This window comes from Podarcis muralis, chromosome 3 (genome assembly GCF_964188315.1).
Source record: "Podarcis muralis chromosome 3, rPodMur119.hap1.1, whole genome shotgun sequence".
NCBI classification, from domain to species: domain Eukaryota; kingdom Metazoa; phylum Chordata; class Lepidosauria; order Squamata; family Lacertidae; genus Podarcis; species Podarcis muralis.
The window spans coordinates 8,301,546-8,309,314 of NC_135657.1; the positions used below are offsets into that span (position 1 = coordinate 8,301,546).

At 46.9% G+C, this 7,769-nt stretch overlaps 1 long non-coding RNA gene across 1 annotated transcript; it reads right to left on the bottom strand.

The window, feature by feature from the left end:
* Positions 1–483: 483 nt before the first annotated feature.
* On the bottom strand, positions 484–5,430 carry LOC114593397 (uncharacterized). The gene is made up of 3 exons (XR_003705683.2): positions 5,328–5,430; positions 2,243–2,370; positions 484–548 (listed from the first exon to the last, which is right to left on the bottom strand). It is a non-coding gene; the product is annotated as an uncharacterized LOC114593397 (long non-coding RNA).
* Positions 5,431–7,769: the final 2,339 nt, after the last annotated feature.

The window sequence follows — 7,769 nt, forward strand, 5'->3', positions numbered from 1 at the left end:
GGTGCCTTCAATTGGAGTAGGCAATCTGACACCCTCAAAATGGTTGAGACTACAATTGTCATTAGCCTGCACCTATTAATTTCAGTTTTCCTCAGTTGCTCATTTTCCTAATCTAAAGATCAGTTCTCCAAACTGCTTTGCATTTCTTAAACGTCCTCATGAAAATTCATCAACATTTAAATGCACATTTTCCCCACTATGCAGATTTCTGTATGTAATCTTGTCTAATATAGACATCCTTGCAATGCAATTTCCCCTAATAACTGCATTTTTTGTAGACATAACTCAGCAAGAAAACCACATTGCAATATTCAGAGAAGTGTGAATTTCTCTACATCTGCACCCCGAAAAGATCTCTTTGACAATCTACTTCTTCAATACACAAACACACACAAAATATAGATGCTCAAATACATTGTCTTTATTTTTATTTAACAATCACCATAGAATCAGCTCCATTAAAAGCTGGAGGCAAATCAGAAGAGCATTACCATCAAATGTTCAAGCTACCCTAAATCCATGGTGAGTAGACAACATCTTGAGGTTATCTGCACCAAAGAGAAAAAACATTGTCAGATTCTAAAAAGCTGAACGCATACATCTCAAAAACACAAACACATATTGAAATACAAAGAGAAAGAGGGGAAATATATTGATACGTTAAGGTAAAGGTAAAGGGACCCCTGACCATTAGGTCCAGTAGTGACCGACTCTGGGGTTGCGGCGCTCATCTCGCTTTATTGGCCAAGGGAGCCGGCGTACAGCTTCCAGGTGATGTAGCCAGCATGACTAAGCTGCTTTTGGTGAACCAGAGCAGCGCACGGAAACGCCGTTTACCTTCCCGCTGGAGTGGTACCTATTTATCTACTTGCACTTTGACATGCTTTTGAACTGCTAGGTTGGCAGAAGCAGGGACTGAGCAATGAGATCTCACCCCGTCGCGGGGATTCGAACTGCCGATCTGCTGATCAGCAAGCCCTAGGCTCTGTGGTTTAACCCACAGCACCACCCGCATCCCTATATTGATACGTTATTTATCCTTAAAATGAGATGGGGATCTTCTAGCCTGCCAGATGTTGTTAGACTCTTCCTCCCGACGGCCCCAACAGCCAGCATGGCAGCGGGACAAGGGTGATGGAAAAGTTGGAAACTGGCAACATCTGGAAGAACACAGATCAGCCTCTTCTGCTTTGAATACGTTTTCACCAGCAGAATTTGTTGTTTCCTCATTAAAGATACAGAATAACTTGAAATTTGTATCGACGCCTCCTCTAAACTTAATACACTATGTCAAGGCCAATAATTTTTTTTAATGGGGGGTAGTGGTTGAAGGCTTTAGCTTCCCACTGGTTCTGCACATGTTAAGCTTAGCATGACCAAAAGCAATTCATTCTGATTTCTGATTTCTGCCAGTATTCAGGTAGCCCAGATTTCTTTCAAAAAAGCTGGGTGTTAGCATGTGTTTCCTAAGGAAAGCATCAACAGCTGCAAATGCTAAGCCATAGCAGGGCCTGGAAGAAAAACTGCGGCAGAATTTGGGTTTGGAGGGGAAACTATCCTTTGGATACAGCCTATGAAGAAGCATGTAGAAGTTCTGGATGAGTCATTTCTTGGCCCCAGCAACTTCTACAGATCAGGCACGTGTAACAGGCACAAGAACATGCCAAGCTATTTTTTCACTCTGGCCAGCAGTATTCCTACTTACTGTGTTCTGTATACAAATATGCTATTCTTATTCTCCTGCCGGATACATTAAGGTAAAGGACCCTGACTGTTAGGTCCAGTCGTGACCGACTCTGGGGTTGCGGCGCTCATCTCGCTTTATTGGCCGAGGGAGCCGGCATACAGCTTCCGGGTCATGTGGCCAGCATGACTAAGCCGCTTCTGGCGAACCAGAGCAGCGCACGGAGACGCCGTTTACCTTCCTGCCGGAGCGGTACCTATTTATCTACTTGCACTTTGACGTGCTTTTGAACTGCTAGGTTGGCAGGAGCTGGGACCGAGCAATGGGAGCTCACCCAGTAGCGGGGATTCGAACAGCCGATCTTCTGATTGGCAAGCCCTAGGCTCTGTGGTTTAACCCACAGCGCCACCCACGCCGCAGCCGGATACATTAACATGTCTTAAAAGCTAGCCCGGGTTTGGGCTTGGACTGGGACTTCTCCAAATTGGCTTAGATAAAAAGAACCAATGGAAAAAACAATCCTGACCGCAGGGCAGGAGATTCATCTAGAATTCTTACCTATTTTCTGCAGCACCATCTTTTTGGGTTACCACAATGTCCCTTGTGAATTTTGCCTATTGGGCAAAAGCCATTATGGCAGCTGCCACCCAATCTGTGACATTCTGCCTCTGACTTCTGCGCAAGTGCTGTAGGAAAAAGAAAGAACAAGTTGTGTTCTCATTGTCATTCCTGCTAATAGGAGACTCAGCTGGTGGGTGGCAATACGACTGTAGCCAACTTAATAGAAGGGGCTGCGGCTGGAGCACCGGACAGGGGCACCCCAGCCTGTAACATGTGGGTGCAATTCCTACTTCCTCCCTCTCATACTGAACTTGGGTGACCCCTTCCCCTATTGGAAACCACCCCAATAACAAGGGAATGATTTCTGTGCATTCAACGGACTTCCCAGGCACAGACATCTTTTTTATCACTTATTAATTCATTTATAAAGGAATCTATCCCAATATTTATATTTATATATATATATAAATATATATATATCAGGGACATTCACATATAAATTTATATTTATACAGTGAAACCTTGGGTTGCGAACGTAATCCATGCAGGAGGCACGTTCACAACCTGCAGCATTCGCAACCCGCAGCACCGCGTCTGCACACACGCGGGTCACAATTCGGCACTTCTGTGCATGCGCAAAGCACGATTTAGTTTTTCTGTGCATGTGCGAACGCTAAAACCCGGAAGTAACCCGTTCCAGTACTTCCGGGTTCGGCGCGGTGCACAACCCGAAATTGCATAACCTGAAACATCTGTAACCCAAAGTACCACTATATATAAATATATATATCAGGGCCATTTACAAATATTGTGTGTAAAACCATACAAGAAAAAAATGATATAAAAATGTTAAAATCAGAAAGCAGCTCATTGTTTTGGAGCAACGTATCCTTAACAGACTGCATACGCATGATGTAAGTGAAATGTTTTCAGGAGGGGTCTAAAAGTTGAAAGAGAGGGCACCAGAGGACACCACATGTGACACTAAAGGCTTGGTTTCCTGTTGTTGTCAAATGGGCATCGCCAACTTTGGGCACCACCACTGACATCCCTGCAGATGATTTCAGGGACTGAGCTGGAATATAAGGATTCTTGGGGTCCTGGATGTACCCCTGGACCCAAGTTGTTCAGGGCTTCATAAATTAAAACAAGAACTTTGAACCTGGTTTGGTAATGGATGGTCAGCCAGTGTAGCGGTTTTATTGAAGGTGTCAAATGTTCTAGACCAGATGCCTCCATCAGCAGCCTTCTGCAGCAGCTGGAGTTCTGAACTAGCCCCAAGAGCAGCCTCACATAGAGCACATTATAATAATCCAGCCTTCAGTTTACCTATGCATGGACTACAATGGTTTGGCTTTCCTAGTCCAGGATTGGCCTCAGCTGGTAAAACAAATGAAAATGCTCAATTGACAAAGATGCATCCAGACCATGCCAAGCTATGCATTTCTCCTCTTTCTCCTTCAGAGGCAGGGCAACTCATCCAGAACAGGTAACCTGCCTGTCTCCTGGGCATTGGAACAACCCATCCAATGAGTCCCAGGATTCAAACAAAGTTTATAGGCCCACATCCAGTCCACCACTGCAAATTAGGTATGCAAAAAACAACAACCTTGAAATCATCTGTGGGCTTCTAGGACTGATGGGATATTGGGGAAGCAGAGCCTATTTGTTATAAAAAGGTAAAGGTAAAGGGACCCCTGACCATCAGGTCCAGTCATGACCGACTCTGGGGTTGCGCACTCATCTCGCTCAAGAGGCCGGGAGCCGGCGCTTGTCCGCAGACAGCTTCTGGGTCATGTGGCCAGCATGACTAAGCTGCTTCTGGCGAACCAGCGCCGTTTACCTTAAATAGCGGTCCCTATTTATCTATGTGCTTTCGAACTGCTAGGTTGGCAGGAGCTGGGACCGAGCAACGGGAGCTCACCCCGTCACGGGGATTCGAACCGCCGACTTCCGATCAGCAAGTCCTAGGCTCTGTGGTGTAACCCACAGCGCCACCCGCGTCCCCTATTTGTTATAGGGAAAGGTAAAGGGACCCCTGACCATTAGGTCCAGTCGTGACTGACTCTGGGGTTGCAGCGCTCATCTCACTTTATTGACCAAGGGAGCCTGTGTACAGCTTCCAGGACATGTGGCCAGCATGACTAAGCTGCTTCTGGCAAACCAGAGCAGCACACGGAAACGCCGTTTACCTTCCCGCCGGAGCGGTACCTATTTATCTACTTTCACTTTGACGTGCTTTCGAACTGCTAGGTTGGCAGGAGCAGGGACTGAGCAATGGGAGCTCACCCTGTCGCGGGGATTCAAACCCCCAACCTTCAGATCAGCAAGTCCTAGGCTCTGTTGTTTAACCCACAGCGCTATATTTGCATAAAATTATGGATGGTTCATGACATCATGAAAATGCAAAATTCATCTATACAGGGCGGTGAAACAGTGGAAGTTAAATGTTGTGGGGAAGGGCATTGCTCACCCACCATGCCACATAGTCACAATTTGGTAATCCTCAATGCAACTGCCTTGTGCTTTATTGTAATCAAGTGGTTTGTCAATTAAGTAGTACCTCGTTGTGAGTCCGCCCCGTTTAGCGTCCATTTCGTGGAACATCCGCAGCAAACCTGGAAGTACCAGAATGGGTTACTTCTGGGTTTGCCACTTGCACACATGCAGAAGCACTAAATCACGCTTCACGCATGTGCAAAAGCACAAAACTGCTCACACTTGTGCGCAGAGCGGCGCTTTGTCAAGAGTCCCTTTCGCCAAGTGTCCAGGGCTCTGGAACGGAACCCGGACTCAAAACGAGGTACCACTGTACGGTCAAACCTCAGTTCTTGAACAGCTCTGTTTTTGATCGTTTCGGCTCCCGAACACCAAAAACACAGAAGTAAGTGCTTTGGTTTTTGAACATTTTTCAGAACCCGAACGTCCGACGCGGCTTCTGCTTGAGTGCAAGAAGCTCTTGCAATCAGAAGCCATGCCTCAGTTGTCAAACGTTTCGGAAATCGAATTGTCTTCCAGAATGGATTGTGTTCGACAACCGAGATTTGACTGTATTTTTAAATAAGTAAATAAATATCGTTACCTGGAGCAGCCATCAGCACAAAGAAGAGAACAGCTGTGAAAAGAGCAAAGATCTTCATGGCTGAAAAATTAGATAGCGTTTCAAGAGTTGACAGGATGTAGAGATGTTAGAGTAGTCCTTGTACTTATAGGGCAAAGAGAAACGTGTCACAGCGTGGCGTGGGTGCTTTGCTTTTGTTTTTGCTGCAGTTGAATATCAGCATAATTGTGCAAATATTTTCCTAGATAATTGGGAAAGGATTCATAAGGAAGTTACAGCCCGAAGTCAATAGCCTGTTATCTAGATATTGCATGCAATTATCTAGACAGGACCTGAAAGAGGTAGCAAGTGGTGTTGCCTTATGTGCTAGTTGATCTTCCAATTAGTTCAGTATTGCCTAATTGGACTGAAATCAGCTGTCCAGATTTCCACACAGGAGTCTTCTCAGACCCTACCTGCATAAACCAGGGACTGAATTTAAGACCTTTTCCCTGTGCAATGAATGTACCCCACCACTGACCCACCATCAAATAAAGGTGTGGTTGGGGCAGCAAGCATGAGTTATTTCAGCCTAATCTGCCCCATGATGGGAAAACCAGCATTTTCTCTCCACAACTGGTGGCATGGCATAAACTGCTACCATTTTCAGATATATTTTTTTGCTAAAAATATTTTCTTGACCCCAGCATGCAGCTGCTGCAAGCAGCTAGAAATCTCTTCTTCCCCATGTTTACATTTGGATTGGAAGCTTCTCAAGTTATGGACCCGCCATGCTTATCAGCAGGGATAGGCAGACTCGGCCCTCCAGATGTTTTGAGACTACAATTCCCATCATCCCTGACCACTGGTCCTGTTCGCTAGGGATGATGGGAGTTGTAGTCCCAAAACATCTGGAGGGCCGAGTTTGCCTATGCCTGCTTATGAGCTTTGCAAGACACCACTCATGTTCATGTAAGCAATAGCAGTGGTAGCAGCAGCAGCAGAGGAAGCTGCTCGGGCGCCTGGGGCAGAGCGCCCAGGGGTGGGGCGAGGGCAGGGCAAGCCACCCATAGGGGCGCGGAGCACTGCAGGGTCTCCAGAGTCTGCCTCCTCCCACTCAGCCACCCTACAGCGGGTGGGGAGGCAGCGGGTGGGCCATTTGGGCAGCATGGAGCCTGCATGTGCCCAACCCACCCAGGAGAGACGCTTGGCTCAGACGCGCTGCAGGCCCCATGGTGAGTGCCGCCCAGTCTTTTGTCACCCCCCTCAGTGGTGACACCCGGAGTGACCCTCCACCACCACACACACCCTTCCTCTCCCCCTGGGTAGCAGTAGTCGTAACAATAACAAAAAGAACAACAATTTTTATCCATATGAATAGGATAGCACCTTGTTTGCCTTTTATTTCTTTAAACATGGCTAGATGAATGATTAGGGACGTGGGTGGCGCTGTGGGTTAAACCACAGAGCCTAGGACTTGCCGCTCAGAAGGTCGGCGGTTCGAATCCCCGCAACAGGGTGAGCTCCCGTTGCTCGCTCCCTGCTATTGCCAACCTAGCAGTTCAAAAGCTCGTCAAAGTGCAAGTAGATAGATAGGTACCGCTCCGGTAGGAAGGTAAACAGCGTTTCTGTGCGCTGCTCTAGTTCTCCAGAAGCGGCTTAGTCATGCTGGCCACATGACCAGGAAGCTGTATGCCGGCTCCCTTGGCCAATAAAGCGAGATGAGCGCCGCAACCCCAGAGTCGGTTACGACTGGACCTAATGGTCAGGGGTCCCTTTACCTTTTTAGATGAATAATTACGATCATGTCAAACTCTGAACAAGACATTCAATGCAAGCTTCCAAATAGCCACTTATCTGGTCAACAGCACCCAGTGGCCATGAGGAACACTTGCAAACTTCTGCTTTTCTTCTCTTTGAGAGTTCAGAAGTCTTGGAAGATTCACCTTATGCAGAAAAACTAGTACAGTCATACCTCGTGTTGCGCCTGCTTCATGTTGCGTCTTTTCAGGTTGCGTCCCGTGGCAACGCAGAAGTACCAGAATGGGTTGCTTCTGGGTTTTACCACTCACACATGCGCAGAAGTGCTAAATCATGCCACACACCTGCACAGACGCGGCACTTCGAGTTGCGGGCTTTTCATGTTATGAATGGACCTCCAGAACGGATCCCGTCCATAAAACGAGATACCACTGTAACATGTTTTGCAGGCCTTGGTTGATTCTTTAACCCGTTCCTATTGGTGAGATATTCCAACAGTATCATTACTTGGTTTTGGTTTCCTTTGGATGACAGGGCACTTGAAACCTATGACATTTTTATAAAATTGCTTTTTCTTTTTTTGCAAATATGCAGGCAGCACATACTGTGTTGTTGTTGAGTCGTTTAGTCGTGTCCGACTCTTCGTGACCCCCTGGACCAGAGCACGCCAGGCACTCCTATCTTCCACTGCCTCCCTCAGTTTGGTCAGACTCATGTTGGTAG